Source organism: Sinocyclocheilus rhinocerous, unplaced genomic scaffold, assembly GCF_001515625.1.
Source record: "Sinocyclocheilus rhinocerous isolate Xijiao unplaced genomic scaffold, SAMN03320098_v1.1 scaffold2516, whole genome shotgun sequence".
NCBI classification, from domain to species: Eukaryota; Metazoa; Chordata; class Actinopteri; order Cypriniformes; family Cyprinidae; genus Sinocyclocheilus; species Sinocyclocheilus rhinocerous.
In genome coordinates, this window is record NW_015639821.1 from 332,799 (window position 1) to 339,714 (window position 6,916).

Sequence of the window (6,916 nt, forward strand, 5' to 3'; positions counted from 1 at the left end):
CTCACACACACACACACACGCTCACACACACGCTCACACACACACACACACACACACACGCTCACACACGCGCCAATTTCATGAGGATGGAGGGCCAAACTCACGGGAAACATCAAAGCTCGTAACTCAAACAGAAACAGAAAAACGACGGCGCGGACACTAACCACTCTCTTTTCCCTGAAATCGATGCCCACGGTGGTGATGAATTTGGGGTTGAACTTGTTGTCGGTGTAGCGGTAGAGGAAGGTGGTCTTGCCCACTCCGGAGTCCCCGAGAGCCAGGAGTTTGATCAGATAGTCGTAATCTCCATCGGTCATAGTGCTGGCGGAGCTGAACCTGCACAACAAACAGCATGAGGATATTACAGCAACCACAATAAACACGTGAACATATTCAACCCACCTTAATAAATCAACACAACAAACATGCAAACAAACACCATGGAAATTTAAAACCAAAGTAAATCAATGAAATCACATTACATTACTATTAGTTAACTAAACCAGAAATATTTTCATTACTTGAAAAGAAATTAACATTAACTGAAATAAAATAAAATTATTTCAGACAGTTGCCAAGGCAACATTTCTCATTTTAATTTATTTTAACTATCTAAATAAATTTAGATAAATTTAATTATCTAAAATAATTACAACTAAAACTGAAATAAAAATCAATTAAAAACTACATAGACGTGTATGTAAAAAACAATGACAAAAACACATAACAAAAATTTGACACATAACAAGATAAATTTGAAGTAAAATTGATTGAAAAGTTAATAAAAACTATAATTGTATCTTAATACTAAAATAAAACTGGAAATCACATAATTAATTTAAAAAAATAGAAGACAGAAAAACAGATAAATAAGAGACAATCATTGAAACTGTTAAATTAATTTAAAAATTACATATTTAATAACTTTTGAGGAAAAAAATGACAATTGTTACACAGACACACACATATTTATGTGCGTGTTTGTGTTTGTGTGTATATACACTGATATTTTATACTATTAATACTAATAGCTAAATATTTAATTTTGCACAACAATATCTATCTATCTATATCTATATATATATAGTAAACTGATGTTACTGAAATTGCAAAAGAAAACTGTATTTTTCTGTATTATGTACATGTGTGTGTACTATACAACTCTGCTCGCTATTAAAGAGCCCATATTGCTCAACCAATAACACACATCAAGGCCAAAGAAACCAGAAAGAGACAGATTGAACAATATCTCAGTGTGACGGAAGGTCTCTCTCTCAGAAGGTCTCAGGGTCCAGCGGGCCCCAGGGCCATTTCTACAGCACTCAAATAATCTCATTTATACGTGTGGGCTAGAGACGCTGCAGTAAACGCATCACAGCCCGCAGCAAACGCTCAGCGCTCACACATTCACTAGAGTTCATCAGAGATAGATGAATAGAGCTTCATTCATCTGTGAGCGGCTCGTCCTGCACATGACCCAGAGCCGCTTCCTCGTGATCAGCAGATCTGTGGCGCTCTGTGTCTCTCACATCTTTCACACCTCACCGTCTCCTAAAATAAAACACGCCACTTCCTGTCTGTGTTCAATCCTGATTCACTCAATCCCAATGAATATACTTCTACAGCATACGATCTCAGCGAACCGGTCATGTTAAGAGCACATTATGCCACAAGAATATGAAGAGAAGAAAAGAAACAGATTTTAAGACCACTAAGATTAGTTGTACAGTGACATTGTTTACATTTAATTTAAAGCAAGACAATACAAATAAAAAGTTTATTTTTTTTATATCACCATTCTTTCTCCAATTGATTAATCACAATAAACGAAGACAATTGTTTTGTATTGTAAGTTATCTGAAATCTTATGTTTAAATATACAAGCTAGGTAATATCTAATTCAATTTGCAAACATTTCCAGAAAATAAAACTAAATATTGGATAAAGCCAGGTTCAAAATTCTTTGATTTTGTTGACAGGGATTTTGGATTTCTCTTTTTATCACTCCATAAATCAGGATTTTTAAGAAAAAAATGTTTTTAGGAATAAAATGTCATTTAAATCAGTGTGAATAATATATGAACAAACCCTCAGTAAAAACCTTCAGAATATAGAGAGGAATAAAACTAAGTTTTGGTGTATGTCAGTGCTGCTGAAGTGGAGGGAAATAAAAAAAAGACGCAAATAGATAAACTGCAATAAAATATACACTTAAATGTGTATTTTAATATGTAAGGTCATGAAGATTTGCCTAAAGGGAGCGATCATATCTCAGGTAGTGTATTTAAACCCAAAACATCAACGTAACTAATGTAGAAGTGTCCAGTCACACTGAAGACCATTACTATCAGGACCTTACAATATCTTACATATCTACAAATACAAGCTCAATTATTTGTGCATTCACTTACAGAAATTAAATTATCTATATGACTTGAGGAACATATTGAGATTACAGAAGACTATTTTAAATATATATATATATATATGTGTGTGTGTGTGTGTGTCTGTGTGTGTGCATTTTGTTGCACGCAATTGCAAAATGCATTATTTAGCATGCAAATGAAAATGCATTTTCTTGCAAGCAATTGCGGAATGCATTTTGTTGCATTCAATTATGGAATGCGTTTTGGTGCATGAAATTACGAAATGCGTTTCAGTGCATGCAATTGCAAACTGCATTTTGTTGCATGCAATTACGAAATGCGTTTTGGTGCATGAAATTACAAAATGGGTTTAGCTGCATGCAATTATGAAATGCGTTTAGCTGCATGCAATTACAAAATGCGTTTTGGTGCATGCATGTACCAAAACGCATTTTATTATTTCATTTACCAAAATGCATTTCATAATTGCATGTAGCTAAACGCATTTTGTAATTTCATGCACCAAAACTCATTTTGTAATTTCATGCAATTTCATGCAATTTCATAATTGCAAGTATGAAATGCGTTTTTTGCATGCAATTATGAAATACCTTTTCTTGTATGCAATTGTAAATTGCAAAATGCATTATGTTGCATGCAAACACAAAATGCATTTTGTTGCATGCAATTGCAAAATGCATTTATTTACATGCAATTGCGAAATTCATTTAGTTGCATGCTTTGTGAAATGCATTTTTTTGCATGCACCGTTAACTAGATAAGAACTGACCTGTGCAGATAACTTGGCATTTTTCAATTGATATTCCAAAAGAAAAAAAAAAAATTAACTTAAATGATTTTAGCAAATGGCTGCAATATAACAAAGAGTGAAAAATTTAAGGGGGTCTGAATACTTTCCGTACCCACTGTATATATATGTATATATGTGTGTGTGCATTTTGTTGTGCGCAATTGCAAAATAGGCTTTGTTGCAAACAATTGCGAAATGCATTATTTAGCATGCAAATGAAAATGCATTTTGTTGCAAGCAATTGCGGAATGCATTTTGTTGCATTCAATTATGGAATGCGTTTTGGTGCATGAAATTACGAAATGCGTTTCAGTGCATGCAATTGCAAACTGCATTTTGTTGCATGCAATTACGAAACAGGGACCAAACGGGGTCAGAGCCCCCCTGCGCCGGTCTGAGCCGGGTCTACAACAACCTCCCATGAGCCCTGCGGCTGACAAACCCTGAAAATCACACACTAGATTTCTACATTCACTGAAAATGACGTGTTCACCTGAGCAAAAGACAAAACCATGATGCCGGGCTGCAGTGGCTGGTTGCCATGGTGTGCTATGCGGTTGCTAAGGGGTTCTTAGTGACTTTTTGCATGTTGATATCTGTGTTATTTTAAGCTCATAAATATACTATTATAGTATTTATTAATAGCAGTATTTTCCATTTTGAATTGGTTTAGTTAAATCTAGTACTATTATAGTATTTATTAATATTAGTATTTCTATTTTCATTTTCATTTTAGTTAATGTTTTAGTAGTTTTGTTCTGTTTTTGTCATTTTATTATTTTTTTATATATATCTATTTTGTTTTTATTCATTTTTATTTCAGTTTTAGTTTTAGAAATGTTAGTACTTCAACTTGAACTAAACAAAAATTAGAAATGCTTCCTTGGAAAATTGTTAAAGTTTTAGTCATTTTGTTCAGTTTTTTTCATTTTTGCATTTCTGTCTAAATAAATATGTCTAAATGTCTATTTAGTTTTATTACGATTTCAGTTTTAGTCATTTTAGTTCAACAAACTAGAAAAAAATGTGAAATGTTGCCTTGGCAACTAACTGAATGTACTAATATAGTATTTATTAATATTATTATTTTCATTTCATTTTAATTTGAATTAAAGCTTTGGTCATTTTGTTCTATTTTTGTCATTTTTAATATGTCTATATAGTTAAGTTATAGTTATACTGTTAATAATTTTAGTAATTCAACTTTAAATGGAAATTAGAAACGCTGCCTTAACAACTAACTAAAATAAAATATGTTCATGTTTTTATATTTTATTTGATTTTAATTAATGCTGGATGATATTGGGCATTGCTTGGTTTTGCAAATACTCTTGAGCTGTTTTTAAAAATATTTAAAATAAAACGTTAAAACTGTTAAAAGTGTGATTCGAGAAGCTGGTGCAGCATCTAACTGTTTTTTTTTTAAGGGCTGCTTTCTTCAGTCTCTGAACACAAAACAGAGGTATGAGAATGTATTTTGGCATTAAAAGCAGATGTCAGAAACGCCTGGTTAATAGGAAAATGAGGGAAGGGTCAAAGCAGATGACCTTAAAAACAAACTCAATAAACAAAACAAGAGACCTTTGACATCTCAACAGATGCTAAAACGATTTAGCAGAACATGCACTTTATACACGCATCAGTTCCAGACAGTCAAGCCTAACTAGATTGTTTTGGCCATCTTTAATTAGTATTGTCCAGTATACAATGTCTCTCGTTCATTAGCTGATCACATGTAGTTAATCGAGTCAAGCTGCTGGTCAGACAGACCTACAGGAACATTCATGACATAGTTCTGGTTAAAGCAGGTCTAATGCATGACATTTGATCAGACAAACTGTGACATTTAGACAATCTGACGCAGCAGACAGGGCGATTCATTAAACTGCATCACTAAATGTGCTTTTTACCCACGCAAAAGCAGCTTACACGATTCTAGCGTGTTCTGAATATTGTTATGCAGTTGCTGGTTAAGCAAACAATGGTTTTAATTAGTGCTGGGCGGTATGACCAAAAATTTATATCACGGTATTTTTCAAAATTATACCGGTTTCACGGTACATGACGGTATTTTTTTTTTCATGCATGACCGGGTATTAACCATATTTTCTACTGATTGAGAGAGGAATACAATCAAAAACTGAGACGCAAGACGGCAAGCTGCATTTGAATGAAACGAGAGAGCACGTCCGCGCCTCCGCGGTGATACAAGAGACATGGTGCGAATTCCAAACAGAAGTGAGCATCCTTATGCCCTACTCCCTTCGAAGGGCAGAGCCCTTGAAGTGTGTTCTTTGAAGGGTGCAGGGTATTACTGTCTCGTATAAGCGTTTGAATCTCCCTTGGCGAAGGGAATGACTGACCAGATGTTACCTTGACAACGCTGCGCGTGCGTGCAGCATTCAGTACTCCATCAGTTGTTGCAAATAAATATTTATTATTATTATTATTTTATTCAAATATTGTCTAATTGTGTCTTATTTACTTTTAAATGTTTTCAAACTAAACTTGCTTACACTACCGTCTTAAATCATCAATTTATGTTTATATGTGAACTCGAAATCAACCCCAACTTTGAAGTGATTTATTATTATTATTATTATTATTAGGGCTTCATGTTAATGTTAATTTAATGTTTATGCAAAAAAAAAGTGCATATAGCTGCTAATTGTATTTGTTGTTTGTTGATTTTCAAATATAAAACTTATTGAAATGTTTTCAGTGTGTGTATCAGTTCTTTTTGAACATTTTCATCTAATTTTAACAAAACCGTGATAGTATTGATAATTGTTTAAGCGACATACACCGGTATTGCGGTATTTTAAAAATTCATATCATAACAAAAATAAACACCGGTATTCGGTATGAACCGGTATACCGCCCAGCACTAGTTTTAAACCTTTAATTTTTTGTTTAACTTCAGAAAAAGACTATCAGCCTTAATGGACAGAGATGGGATAGTCGTGTGATTCCAAGAAGAGAGAGCTGGAGAGCAAAGGCCTGTGGGAAAACATGACCTGGATTTCCCAATACCAATAATTACAGCATTTACAAGTGAATGAGATCCAGTCAGCAAGAAACCCTGTTAAGGAGGAGCAGACATGAGATAGTGACAAAACAAACCTTTAACTGATGTACTGTGTTATTTTAAGTAATATTATAGATTTAGATTTGATATTTGATATTTACTGATTTTAATTTAAGCTTCATCCATTTGGTTGGTTTTTGTCATTTTTATTATTATTATTATTTTTAATGTAGTTTTTATTCGTTTTAATTTCAGGTTTAGTTCTAGTTATTTTAGTTTTAGTTAATGAGGATTAATGTTGCTTTGGCAACTAGCTAAAATAAGATTTAAAAATATATAATTTTTCAGTTAAAGTTTATTTTATTTCAAGTAACAAAAATGTTTTTATGGTTTTAGTTTCAGTTAACTATAATAACCCTGACTCATGAACTCTAAGTTTAACCGACATTAAGTTCATAAATTAAAAGTATAGTCCACCATAAAAATAAAGAAGTTTATGCAATTTTCAGGTTGCTCTTTTCATTCAATGAAAGTGAATGAGGATGAAATGATCACGACAGTACACTGTAAAAATAAGTAAATACTACTTCAGTCTTTCTACATCAAAATTTTAGGTTTAATTCAATGTTTTACTTGCCATTTCTTTGTAATTATTTGTGAATGAAAATTGTAAAAAAAAAAGAAAAAAAAAAAAGCATATCCTGCACCATT

At 32.8% G+C, this 6,916-nt stretch overlaps 1 pseudogene; it reads right to left on the reverse strand.

Annotated features, from left to right (window-relative positions):
- The window catches only part of LOC107752172 (ras-related protein Rab-27B-like), a 44,234-nt pseudogene that overhangs the window by 10,497 nt on the left and 26,821 nt on the right, over window positions 1–6,916 (reverse strand).